The sequence below is a fragment of the Pinus tabuliformis genome, chromosome 4_2 (genome assembly GCF_031772625.1).
Source record: "Pinus tabuliformis cultivar Carrire ecotype Pingquan chromosome 4_2, CPIR1, whole genome shotgun sequence".
Taxonomy (NCBI): Eukaryota; Viridiplantae; Streptophyta; class Pinopsida; order Pinales; family Pinaceae; genus Pinus; species Pinus tabuliformis.
This window is the reverse complement of record NC_142304.1, coordinates 1,021,574,042-1,021,588,695: the sequence shown is the minus strand read 5'-3', so window position 1 is coordinate 1,021,588,695 and position 14,654 is coordinate 1,021,574,042. Positions and strand designations below refer to the sequence as shown.

General features: G+C 41.3%; 1 protein-coding gene across 1 annotated transcript in view; it reads left to right on the top strand.

The window, feature by feature from the left end:
- Positions 1–14,654, top strand: part of MAP1C (methionine aminopeptidase 1B) — a 308,081-nt gene that overhangs the window by 200,128 nt on the left and 93,299 nt on the right. The window lies entirely within an intron of this gene.

Below are 14,654 nucleotides of genomic sequence, written 5' to 3'. Positions count from 1 at the left end.
TAAGTACCATACAATTGTCCCAATGTTAGTTAGTTGTCCCTTGCATGTTGCTCTCCTTCGGAGATAGATGCTTTGGCTGTTCCAGCAGTACTAGGCAGTTTTGGCAGTTCTAGCTCTTCCCAACAGTTCCGGTAGTTCTGGCTGTTCCCGGCAGTTCCGGCTTTTCCGGCTTTTCCAGCAATTTCAGCTTTTTCGGCAGTTCTAGATTTTCCAGCTTTTTCGGCTTTTCCGGCTTTTTCGGCAGTTCCGGCGTCTCTGGCATTTCAGGCATTTGTAGCTTTTCTGGCTTTTCCGTCTTTTCCGGCAGTTCCGGTAGTTCTGGCTTTTCCGGCAGTTCCGGCAGTTCCAGCGTTTCCGGCTTTTTCGACAGTTCCGACTTTTCTGGCATTTCCGACATTTTCGACATTTTCGGCTTTTCTGGTAGTTCCGGCTTTTCCGGCAATTTCGACTTTTCCGGCAATTCCTGCTTTTCTGGCTTTTTCGGCCGTTTCAACATTTCCGGCTTTTTTGGTAGTTTCGGCTTTTCTAGTAGTTCCGACTTTTTCGGCAGTTCCGACTTTTCTGACTTTTCAGGCAGTGTCGGCAGTTTCAACTTTTCCGGCAGTTCCCGCAGTTCCGGATTTTCCGGCTTTTTTGACTTTTTGAGCAACGTAGAGCTTATTCTCCCATGGCTGCATTTAGATCTAGGGCATGTTATCTAGGGTAGCATATTCCCTAGGGCACTCCCTCTAACTCTCATCTTCATCAAACCCAAAACAGGATGAAGTGAGATCACAAGAGTGAGTTTGTGTGTGACAAATGACTTCAAGTCCTCTTCTATTTACACTAAAATGTAGAGGTTGAATAGGCATGACTTTTGGGCTTCTGAGCCTACATAAGTTGTTGGCCGACTTGACAATTTGTCCATAATCAAAATAAATTCATATCTTCATAAATACTTATCGGAATCAGATGATCTTTAGATCAATCCTACACCTCTCGATGAGAGGGATCCAAGAAGAATATTAGCTACAATAAATAAGATGACCCACATGGAGTTTGGCCCTAGTTGCCAATTTTAACAATCCCTCTCAACTAGGGAGAACTCCATCTGCTGATCCATATGTCTGACTGTACTATCTTTGCCATCAGTGCCCTGCACTGCTCTGCTTTGCTCTGATCTGCTGAACCATGAAGAAGAAGAATTGATCGAGAATGTCTCATACCATTCTCTACTGACCTGAAGTCAGTTTCATCTGAAGAGAGTGTGTCACATCACTCTTACTGACCTGAAGTCAGTTTTATTGATCCCAGATCAATATCACAAGAGAGTGTCTCAAACCACTCATACTGATCCCAGATCAGTTTCATTGGTCCTAGATCAATATCACAAGAGAGTGTCTCAAACCACTCATACTGATCCCAGATCAATGGAGGTCATCCTAGCATAGGGAGTACGGTAGATACAACGATGCGTCCATCTATAGAACTACTATGGTCCCTATCTTGATTTCCCTGCTCATTGATCAAGTGAGAGGTACTTCCCATGAGTCCCAGACTACATGGGTAGGATGCCTTGACAGGAGAACGAATCATCCTGTCAGTGGATGCCACGGAGAACGAATCATCTTGGCCCACAGTCGCCACGGAGAACGAATCATCTTGGCCCACAAGAGAAAGAATCACCCTGTTCCACAGTCGCCACGAAGAACGAATCCTCCTGGCCCACAGGAGAACGAATCATCCTGTTCCACAGTCGCCACGGAGAATGAATCATCCTGGCCCACAAGAGAACAAATCATCCTGTTCCACAGCAGAACGAATCATCCTGTTCCACAGTTGCCACGAAGAACGAATCATCCTGGCCCACAGGAGAACGAATCATCCTGTTCCACAGTCACCATGGAGAACGAATCATCTTGGCCCACAGGAGAACGAATCATCCTGTTCCATAGTCGCCACGGAGAGCGAATCATCCCGGCCCACAGGAGAACGAATCATCCTGTTCCATAGTGCACCACCAGAGGAGGGTGAGTCACTCTGTGGTCGTATGTTGCTCCAGTAAGTACCCCAAGCGCCCCAGAGCTCCCAAAGCTCAATGCATGCAACATGCAGGACCCTTATAAGAAGGTCTCTCAACGACTCCAAGTCGTTCGGGAAAGTTACAGATTTGACCTTTCCCCGAGGCTTTGACAAAAAATGTTTGCAACCTGTACATCAGGCTCAATGTGATGGAGCCTCCTTGCTCAACGACTTACCATATCCTAGATAAGGCAGTATCTGATGTCTATCTGCTGGAGCAATCATCGAATACAGGATTCCTCAATAATCGAATCCCACCTCTGGTTGTCACAGAGAATTACAATGGTATTCATCATGTGTACAAACAGCTCACTTAAGAGCTTCTGCAACCATGTAGCTTCACATGAGATCATACTCATAGCTGTGTATTCAGTCTCGGCGGTGCTTATAGCAACCAATTTCTGCTTCTTGCTTATCCATGATATCGAAGCAAAATCCAAAGAGAACTAGCACTGAGAAGTGCTCTAGTGATCCTCCACACTGTCGGCTCACTTAGCATTCGAATAATCATGCAGTTTCATATTTCCGATAGTGTATCTCAATCCATGAGAGATTGTGCCCCAAAGATATCTCAGAAGATTCTTGGCACCAATCCAGTGAGGCTCAACCAAATATGAGCTCACCATGCTAAATGCAAAACATATGTCCGGACGGAAGTTCACCAAGAACATCAACGCAAATGAGTTTATGAAACTCAGAGGAATTTCCCAAATCTGGTCTGACATCACTACCATATAACTTCTGAAAGTTAATATCTTCGAGGTAGTCACAAGCTTGTAGTTTATCCTTCCCCATCCGGAATCCAATTCCCTCTTACTTCTGCAAATGAGAGGTTCTGCACCTGTCAGAAATAGGTCATCCTCATAGGGTGCCGGTATGAGAGGTCTATCATCCACAACCTTTGGGTAATGGTTTGGATTGGTTTCACTCCTAGTGAATCTCAGCTTCATCTGACAGCTATCAATCCTCTCATACCATGTCCGGGGAGTTTTGCTTCAAGCCATAGAGGGCTTTCTTCCACCTGTATACATGAGATTCCCGATCATGAATCTTAAACTCCTTGGGTTGTTCCAAACCTGTGGACTTGCTACATGAGGGGAATGGCCCCCTTGTAAGATTTTCCTCTAGTACATCTCAGACATGTACTTTCATGCTCTTTTTGAATTCAGGCATCCCTATCACCATTTGATTCACAGACCTTCGGTGCTATGTGTCAATGGACATGTTCCCCAGTGGACTTCCTGCAACTTGATACAGCCTTGAACTCAAAAGCATCTATGAAAATTCTATTTTCAAACACATACCTTTCCATCGATGAGTGCCACCCTGAAACCTTTGACTTCCATTGCTGAAATGGACACTAGGTTCTTCTTGCAATCAGGTACATAAAAGAGATTCTGTAAATGAATTAAGTTACCCTCATTCAATTGAGGGATAACATTCCCTACACCCTTTCCGGGATAGGTGGCATTGGCTCCAAGTATAATCCCGCGATTGTTTCCATCTCTACCAAATTAGAGAGTGCAGCCATCTATCCAATGAAGTGCCTTGAACCACTACAATAAATAAGCCAGATTCCCAAAGAATCTGAAGGAGAGTGCCAATACAAGATAACACTTCTTTATCTTATCAGAAACAACATTTGATTCTTCATACCTGGGGTTCGTTGCCTCCTTTGAAGAGTTGACCATTTCCTTGATGACCTACATTACCTTTCATTCCTTTGATCATTGAAGATGTCCCTGGAATGATTGTTATCTTCATCAAGAGATGTGCCTTTGCCGTTCAGACACTCCTTCGCATAATGGCCGAACTTATTGCAACCAACGCATCCGCCTTTCCTTCCACCCTTAGACCCGAACTTCCCAATGAAGTGATCTTTAGGTAGGCCATCAAAAACTTCCACTGCGCCATTCTGATAATATTCTCTGCTTCGACTTCACCCTCGGTGAATTTGAAGAGGGATGAGGAATCCACTGATCCTTTTGTCCTTTCCCAACTGTTTTCGGTGATTGCTCTTTCCCTCTTGCTTGGCCATTGTCTTCATCTCAGCTTTGATACCATGTTAATTTTAGGTATGTTCTATGCTTAGAGCAATTTATTTCAATTTTCACAGTTAGCTCCATATCTTTTCTAGATTAGCAATCACATCAGCGTTAAAGTAAACTGCAGATAGAACATAAATATAAATCGTAGAAAACAAGCCAAGACAAGAGGACACAAGATGTGGCGCTAGCTAGGGACAAACCCCAATGTGGTGAAACCCTTGATCACTTCTTCTTATTTGTTCTTCAATAGTTCAACAGAGAGAGAGAGAGAGATAGTACGTTTACAATAGAAGTCAACACTTTGACTTATCTAGATAAGAGCATAGATCATCTCTAAGAAGATGATACATGAGATCAGTTGAAGACATGCTGCTTCAACTGATTCTCCAAGGTGACTCTTTCACCTATCGTTGTGCTACATTTCCTCATCACGCTGCACCTCACTACGCTGCACCATGCTGCACCCATCATCATTATGCTGAATCTCATCACGCTTCATTAATCATGATTGTACCCATCGCTGTACTGCATTATGTGCCGTTGTTTCACCATGTTTCCATCATGACCTATGTGTTGGTTGCACCTTGCTTGCTTGTTGTCCCTTGCTTGCTTGTTGTCCTTAGTATACTTGCTGTTGCATGCTAGTTGTCCCTTGCATGCTAGCTGTAACATTGCATGCTTGTTGTATTTGTTGCTAAGTACCATACAACTGTCCCAATGTTAGTTAGTTGTCCTTTGCATGCTGCTCCTTCGGAGATAGATGCTTCGGCTGTTCCAACAGTTCTGGGCAGTTCTGGCAGTTCTAGCTCTTCCCGGTAGTTCCAGCAATTCTGGCTGTTCCCGGCAGTTTCAGCAGTTCCGACTTTTCCAACTTTTCTAGCAGTTTCGGCTTTTTCAGCAATTCTGGCTTTTTCGGCAGTTAGAGCTTTTCCGGCTTTTCCGGAAGTTCCGGCTTTTCCGACTTTTCAGGCATTTCCGGCTTTTATGGCTTTTCCAGCTGTTCTGGCTTTTCCAACTTTTCCAGCAGTTCTGGCTTTTCTGACTTTTCCGGCTTTTTCGGTAGTTCCATCTTTTCCGTCAGTTCTGGTACTTTCGGCTTTTCCAGCTTTTCTGGCAGTTTCGGCAGTTCTAGCTTTTCCGACTTTTCTGGCAGTTCCGGCTTTTCTGGCAATTCCGGCTTTTCCGACAGTTCCGGCTTTTCCGGCAGTTCTAGCTTTTCCAACTTTTCTGGCAGTTTTGGCTTTTTTAGCAGTCCCGGCAGTTCCGACTTTTCTGGCAGTTTCGACAGTTCTGGATTTTCTGGCTTTTCCGACTTTTTGAGCAACGTAGAGCTTATCGATGACTGCATTTAGATCTAGGGCAGCGTATACCCTAGGGCACTCCCTCTAGCTCTCATCTTCATCAAACCCAAAACAGGATGAATTGAGATCATAAGAGTAAGTGTGTGTGTGACAAATGACTTCAAGTCCTCTTCTATTTATACTAAAATGTAGAGGTTGAATAGACATGATTGTTGGGCTTCTAAGCCTACATAAGTTGCTCGCTGACTTGACAATTTGTCCATAATCAAAATAAATTCATATCTTCATAAATACTTATCGGAATCGGATGATCTTTAGATCAATCCTACACCTCTCGATGAGAGGTATCCAAGAAAAATATCAACTTCCATAAATAAGATGACCCACATGGAGTTTGGCCCTAGTTGCCAATTTTAACAATCCCCATCTTCTCCCTGAAATAAGCAAACTTTGTTCTTCCAAGGACCTTGGTAAGGATGTTTGCCACCTGTTCTCCTGTAGGAGTGTAGCTCAACTGTACAACTCCTCGTTGGACACAGTCTCCGACAATGTCACACAGAATATCAATTTCCTTTGACCGAACATGAAACATTGGATTCTCAGAGAACTTGATGCAACTCTAATTATCACACATGACCCTGGTCGCTTCCATCCTCCTTCTTAATAGGTTCACAAGCTGTTTTCTAAGCTATATGGCTTCGCATGAAGCTGTGCTAGCGGCCATATATTTTGCTTCAGCTGAGCTCAGAGCTACGGATTTCTGTTTCCTACTGCTTTAGGAGGTCATTCCCGATCCAATGTGGAAACAATACCGAGAGGTACTTTTCCGATCCACTGAACTCCAGCCCAATCTGCATCAGTAAATCCACTCAATCTGATATCCTTACTCCTGGAGTACAAGAGTCCATAATCGACTGTTTCCTGTATATATCTGAGAACATGTTTGGTTGCTGCCCAGTGTGCCCTCTTCGGTTCCACCATGAACTGAGTGAGGGCATTGACAACGTAACGAATGTTTGGCTTGGGATTGACCATATACATTAGGGACCCTACGAGCTGTCTATATAAGGTGGGATCAACATCCATGTCTTTTGATGCATCAATTTTCTTCCAGTTGGTGATCATTGGAGTAGCTAGGCCTATAGTCCTACATCCTGAATCTCTTCAGAATTTTTGTAGCATATATTCCTTGTCTAAGGAAGATCTCCCCCTTCTGTTGCCAAACTTCCAACCCCAGGAAATAATGTATCTATCCCAAATCCTTCATGTTGAATTTTATGGTTAGATTCTTCTTGCAGTTCTCGATGAGCTTGGATGATTTTGTCAGGAAGAGATCATCCACATATAACACTAGGATTAGAGGCTCATTCTCTACAACCAGATAGTAGAGATTTGGATCTGCGTCACTCTTGACGAACCCCATCTTTTGCAAGTAGCCATCAATTCGACCATACCACGCTCTAGGTGCCTGTTTGAGCCCATACAAGACTTTCTTCAATTTGCATACATCAGACTTCTTCTCGTGTGTTTCAAAGCCTTTTGGCTATTCAATGTATACTTCCTCTTCTATTACCCTGTTCAAGAATGTTGTTTTGACATCCATCTGATAAATCTCCCATCCCATTTGTGTTGCAAGAGATATCACGGTTCTAATAGATGTATACCTGGCTATTGGGTGAAGGTCTCTTCGTAGTCAATTCCTTCCTTCTGAGCATAACCCTTAGCCACAAACTTGACTTTGTATTTTTCGACATTGCCGTCTGCAGCGTATTTAATCTTGTAGATCCATCTCGAACCTACCACCGATCTGTCTTGAGGCATAGGCACTACTTCCCAGACATCATTCACCATTATAGAGTTGTATTCCTCTACCATCGCATCCATCCAAACTTGATGTTGAGTGGCCTCTTGAAAACTGGAAGGCTCTCCGTCCTGAGCTACTAAGGCTTGATATCTATTTGGCTATTTTTGCTCCCTTTTATTGTTTCTCGGTACATCGATGAAATCTTCTGCATCTCGCAAAATCTGTCGAAGATCCCGATTCATTCTTCCTTTGGTCGCAGGTGCATCTGTTATCGCCTCCTCTTCCTCTTCCTGTTCTGAGGGAGAATTCTTGGCTTCCGCTGGTTGAAGTGGTTTGACCAACAGCTCATTTTGTTGGATCTAGGGTAACATTTTTAGTTTTGATTGAAGTAGCAAAGATCTCTATTTCTTCAAAATTTTATTGTTGTTCTATTTCTCTACTTGATTTGATGGTTGATCTAGTGTTTGTAGAAGTTCTCTCAAGTTCTCATTGAGCATTTGGGGATAGTCCTCGGTTGGACCAACCAACTCTCAACACATATTTTTTGAAGAGCCTATTTCATATAAGCCTTAGGATTTATCTAATGATAATTTTTATTTATTTTTTATTTTTATTTTTCTACAGGGTGTTTTTGGGCTAGTACCTCTCTAAAATTTCAAAATCTTTTAAATATTTTGTGGAAATTTTGATAGATCTGACTATTAAGAGCCTTAGATTATCAGATCTGGGAGTGGAGTTGGACTCATACTCCTCAGATCTGATAGATCTGTAAATTATTTGTATAGATTTGTTATTTACTTGTGTAGATCTGAAATTTTGTAACATAATTTTGAATTTTAACATTTGGGTTTTTGGGATTTTCTTTATTTTTGTACATATTGGGTATTGGGTTTTTTTATTTTCACTTGTGCAAGAATAGATTTGAGAAACCAACCAAGAAAATCTTTAGATTTGAGCTAGATCTAGACTCTAGAGGGCAAGATCTGGGGTCAAAGATTGTGTGCAGGAATAGATCTGAGAAATCAGCCAATAAAATCTTCAGATTTAGGCTTGATCTAGACCCTAGAGGGCAAGATCTGGGTTTAAAGATTGTTTGTAGGAATAGATCTGGGAAATCAGCCAAGTAAATTTTCAGATCTGAGATTTTTCAAGCGGCAGATCTGAAAATTTTGAGACAGATCTAGGCCCTGGAGGGCAATATCTTGTCCCTAATTTGTTTGCAGGGCCAATTATTAAAGATTTTGCAATAAATCTAAAGATCTGAAGCAAAATAATTTTTTTAAGAACAAGGGTTTTAAGTTTTGGGGCACCTAAGCCCAAATCTGCCTTTTCCTAGCCCAACGCTAGTTCTATTGGGCCTAGTGCTAGCTCTCATTGGCCCTAGATTCCCTTGCTCCATTTTTGATTTGAATATTTGATTTTCTAAAGCTAATCATTGGTGGGTTTTTGTAGAAAATTTGTATTTCAGATATTGAAATTTTTTTGGCAACTTGGGCAAGTGATCTTCAAGGCCTAGGGCCTAAGGGTTTGATCTCTAAACCATCTTTTTCCTCACTGTTTGTTACAACAGTCATATACCTTTCTAATAGTGGTGAAAAACACATCTAAGTTGTTTGAAATTAACTAAAAAATTGCTAAATACATTAATAAGTCATTTATGTTTGATGTGTATCAAGAATTTGGCCTAGATCTACATTTTGGGTCATTGTTATCTCTGAATAATTCTGTTTCTGAAGTTTGAAATATAACAGTGGAAAAATTTCATGTGGGCTGGCCTAAAATTAGTTCCTAAGTTGTCTTATACATTAAGGAATTAATTTTTTGAGTTGGGTATTCATCATTAGGCTTATTTCATGTTTTAATTGCTGGCTGTAACAAGTATATCAGATCTGATATAATTTCGGAAATCACATCATAACACGCTGAAAATTTTTGATAATTCATGTGGGCAAGTTTGGAAAAATTTTGGTAAATTTTTGGCATAATGATATCATTGATAGCTTATTGTTTTCATTGTCATATCGCTGCTGTTATAAAGTTTTTCTTACTGCTGCTCTAAAAATTAATTTTTTGAAAATTAAGTACTCTGTCATGGAATTGTGATAAAATGCATATCCTTTGTTTCATAAATTGATTATTTTTTTTTGAGCATCTATTGACATTGATATCGAATTGCAAAGAAATTTTTGTTCTCTTCGAGCTATAACTGTATCAGAAAGATTTGAAATAAGCTTGTGTTCTAATTGTAATATCTTCAGGGGTTTAATTTTGAGTCTTCATTTAATAAAGCGAACATTTCATTTGGGTATTGGAAGTTTCTGCGACATAAGCATTTTCCCATCCTCGAGTCTAACTTCATCTCATCTTTCGTTGCATTTGCATATAAGTTAACTTTGCCTAGATAAAATTTACTTCCAAGCATAAGCTTGGTCGATAGAGAGATAGGTATCCATCAATCTTTGCTTGGGAAGCCTGATTTAATAGTACTTAAAATGATGACCTTGCAGTCGTCAGAGCCACAATTCTCTGCAGCGCTGGAGGCACCGGGTATGTTAGAATTTCAGGAGAGGTATTGTTAATCACACCTTAGTGTGCTTCTCTTTATCTTCTCTCTGCCAATTACTACAAAATTAGGCTCAACAGAGAAGGGATTGAAGGATTCACATTTAAATAGGCATTTAACTAAAATTAACTAAGATTCTTGCATCTCACATTAGTTTTAGGGTCGGCATTTCATATAAGATAGTCATTCATCTAAGCAGAAGTTGCTAATCAATTACTTGGTCTTCATTTCCCTAGCAAGATTGTTGACTCCATAATGCACTGGTATCAATCGTTTAAAATCTAATCAAATCCTAGGTCTTGCTAAATCTTAATCAAGTACTTGATCACCTTGCTGTGTCTCCCGAACTGGTTGGTTCCCAACTAGTTCTTCTTCATTCCATTTTTCCATAGGGTCTACCCCCCTTAGCCCGCTGTAGGGAGACAACTTAAACAGAGAGATTGGGGATCAGGGTGACAGCCCCCGATCTGAGCCGTTGTCACAGTGCCTAGACATTCTGTGTGACAACAATACCCATTAATATTTTAATTTTCCAAAGTTTAGACTTAGGAAACCCATTAAAAATATTATTTATTTTAATAAAATACAATTCGGGTGGAATTTCACCAAACAGTTTCTAGGTTCTTTAGAACTCATGTGCCTTAACCTCTCCACCAATTTTCAGGTCTAGAGCACTTCCGATGCTACCAAAAACTAACACTCCCTCACCCAAGGAAGATCTCCCCATTTTTTTGCTATACTTCCAATCCTAGAAAATAATGCATCAACCCCATATCCTTCATGTCGAATTTTGCTTCAAGGTTCCTTATGCAGTCCTTTATGAGCCTTGATGACGCTGTTAGAAACATGTCATCTACATAAAAAACCAGAATGAGAGGCTCATTCTCCACCATCAAATAGTAGAGATTGGGATCCGCATCACTCTTGATTCTTGATGAATCCCAACCGCTACAAATAATTGCTAATCCGACCATACCACACCCTGGGTGCCTATTTGAGCCCATAGAGGGCTTTCTTCAATCTACATACATCAGTGTGCTTCTCATGAGTTTCAAACCCTTCAGGATGTTCTATATACACCTCTTCTTCTATCACCCCATTCAAGAATGTTGTCTTGACGTCCATCTGGTGAATCTCCCATCCTAACTGCGCTCCTAGGGATATAACAGATCTGATAGAGGTATATCTGGCAACTAGGGTGAAGGTCTCCACATAGTCTATACCTTCCTTCTTTGCATACCCCTTTGCCACAAATCTAGCCTTTTACTTCTCTACACTGCCATCTCTAGCCTACTTGATCTTGTAGATCCATCTGGACCCTACCACGGAGTTGCCCTCTGGCCGAGGCACTACCTCCCAAACATCATTTGTCATGAGAGAACTGTATTCTTCTACCATGGCATCCACCCATACTTGATGCTATGCGGCTCCCTGAAAGCTGGAGGGTTCTATAACTTAAGCTACCAAAGCTTGATATCTATTAGGCTGCTTGCGCTGTCTCTTGTTTGTCCTAGGAGCTCCGACAAACTCTTCTGCGTCCCTCAAGGTCTGATGCACTTCTCTACTGCCTCTACCATTGGTGGTGGGAGGTTCAATCAGTTCCTCTTCCTATCCCCGCTGCTCCGTCCGCTAAGAATTCCCTGGATCTCCTACCCCTGAGGAGATACTGGTACTGGTCACTGTACTCGATCCCTGTCACTGTTCTCCTACTTGTCCCACTTGTTGTCCCTGCTACTGAACTAATGGAACTTCTACTGGCCGATCACCTACAGGTATTTCTTGGGATCTTTTGAAAGCTCTGTCTTCCATGAACTTTACATCTTGCCTCACTACAATCTTCCTGCTACTAGGAATGTAGATCTTGTATGCCTTTGAGGTTTCGCTATACCCTACGAGGAACCCCTTCTCTGCAGTTTGATCCAATTTATTGCGCTTTTCGTCTGGTATGTGACAGTAAACCACACTCTCGAATATCCTCAAATGACTTACTTCGGGCTTCTTCCTTGTGAAGACCCCCTCTGGCGTTTTCTTCCCTAATGCTTTATGAGGTGTTCTGTTTTGAATGTACACCGCTGTGTTGCATGCCTCTGCCCATAAAAATCTAGGCAAATCTTGGTCATACATCATAGCCTTTGCAGCCCCAACTATTGTTCTGTTCTTTCGCTCCGCTACTCCATTTTGCTGAGGATTATATGGAGCTGTCCATTCTCTTTTTATGCCTTTGCGCAGAAGTCTGTGAATTCTTTATCTATGTATTCTCCACCATTATCTGATCTTTTTCCCTGTCTTGTTCTCTACGAGAGCCTTGAACTCTCTGAACTGATCAAGGACCTCACCTTTGGTCTTTAAGAAATAGATCTAGGTCTTCTTGGAATGATCATCAATAAAGGTGATGAAATATTCACCACCACTAAGAGCTCTAGTGGACATAGGACCACAAATATCTATGTATCAATCCCGACACGCCATTTTCTTTGCTGTCACTTCTAGGAAATGTTGCCTTTGTGTATTTCCCAAGTATGCATCTTCTACACACATCATCGTGCTTTGTGCTGAGAACTGGAACTCCGTTACAGTTTCTCTGAGCATCCTAAGTGCTCCATGGTGTAAATGTCCCATCCAACTATGCCATAGTTTTTTCAACTCTTTCCCATTGCTATTATCACTGCCATTGGAGAATCCAACAACAACTTGTATAATCTGTTGCTCCGAGCTCCATTCTGTCTCACCTTCTTCCAGTTAGAGCGTTTGACATACACTTTCTTCCCCATGAAGTGTACATCGTACCCCTTGTTCTGCAATTGGGAAACTAGAATTAGGTTCATACCCAATCCTGGCACATGCAATACATTAGTAGCGCTGGTGCTGGTTCTCGTTTCTGTCTGAAATTTTATAGTGCCTGTCCCTACCGGAGTACATTTAGTTCTGTTGCCCACAGTGATTTGGAAGTCTGTCTGCTCCTCCTGATAGCTAGAGAAATATTCTCTAACCCCTATCATAGGAGCTGAAGCTCCACTATCAATGTACCATACACTAGATGATGTTGAACCTGACAAGCATGCAAACTCATCCTCCAACCTGGAAGATGATTTTGAGGCTTCTTGACAGTTGACTCTGTTCATGATTTTGTGCTATTTCTCCTTTCCTTCCTGACTTTATTCTTGTACCAGCAAACCGCTAAAAAATAATTGCGTCCCAGCTGAAGATCTGCTTTGCAAGGAAAATACTGTTGCTCCCTTTGCCTTTGGTGGTCTTTGATCTGGAAAATTTATTCTCTATCAACTCTCTTAGAGAAATAATTTTTTCCTCAACAAAATGATCTTCCTGGCCAAAGGAATTGTGCTGCCTCTGAGGGTTTCAAACCGTTGCCTACGCAGAGCCTCAAACTTCCTCTTCCCTTCTACCACTGAGCTTTCCAGCTTCCAAGCTGAGCTTTGATACCATGTGAAAATTATGAAACCTAGAATGCTATTGTAGTAACTGATAATAATTCTTCTATTTGTTAAATTAATTAAACAAATTATTTGCAGTTTCCTACAATAAATATTGAAATATATACGTTGCCGCCTTCACAAAACAAATACTATGGAAAATAAATGTTGGAAAATTAGAGAAATTCTAGCACACACATAAAAGTATTGACACAATTATTTTTGGACAATTGTCCCTGGAAAAACCCAACTTGGGAAAACCGGTGCAGCAGATGAGGGTTTCTTTATTAATTATTCAGTAGAAATTCAAGTACAAGAATTTGGACATCAGAATAGAGGAAAAATACTGAGACAAATATAGTGACCAATTTCTCACTCTCCACAACGACTCCCTGACCCCGAGATGAACCCTCTGACCATACGTTGGGTTTCTACGTCACCCTTTGTGCTAGTGCTGCATATAGCTCTAGTGGCTTGCGTCTCTCCTCTTCTTGTCTCTTCAGGGACTCATTTTGCACTTCCTGGATCACTGCTAATACCCTCTCTCTCTTCCCCTGCAACTCTCCCTCTGGCTTTATCTCCTTTGCTAAATTGAGAAAATCGATCTGCCTGGGCAACTGAGTAGCTGCTGGTGTGTATTCTCCAAGCCCCATCAAGTTTCTTCTTATAATCTCTCGTTGAGACATCAATGGCCAAGATTAAAACATAATCGATGGCTAATATTAACTTAGAACTCGATCTATGTCTTCTTCTAGAAGATTCTCACCAGGACTTAATTAATACCCTTTAATTAATCATATTTCCTAAGTTTAGACTTAGGAAACATTAAAAAATGATTAATTATTTTAATTAAGTCGTCTTTAGGTGGAATTTCCAGAAACGATTTCTAGGTTTTGGAGATCTCATGTATTCTAGCCTCTCCACAAAATTTCGTGGCTAGAACACATCCGACGCTACAAAACTAACAAACTCCTTCCTTGATTGTGGCCCATCTTTTGTTGAAGTTTTGGCAAAAGGTATCCTAATTAGTGGTAGTACCTTGGGGTAAACTAAGGTACCAATCCCTAGCACTTCCTTCTGAAGTCAAGGAAAAGAGCATCATTACTACATCCTCATCCATGATCAGTTTAGCACTCACTTCCCAGTAAAATTCATGCATGTGTTTCTCTACAACAATAGCGTTAGTATCATTAAATTTATGCAACCACTCGCAATACTTTTCAGGTAAGGGATGCAGAGTATCAGGGATTTTTCCAACATCCAGTGGCCTAAATGTAGCAAGAAGCCATGGCTTGTCCATGGTGTTAGGTACAATATTGTCTACAAATACACTTCTAACCACAGGACTTTGTGGGATCATAGGGGATGTAGCTGCTTCAACAGTCTTTCAGGTAGTCTTCTTCTTTCTTGGAGCTATGGTATCGTCAGAAGTACTACTAGGAGTTT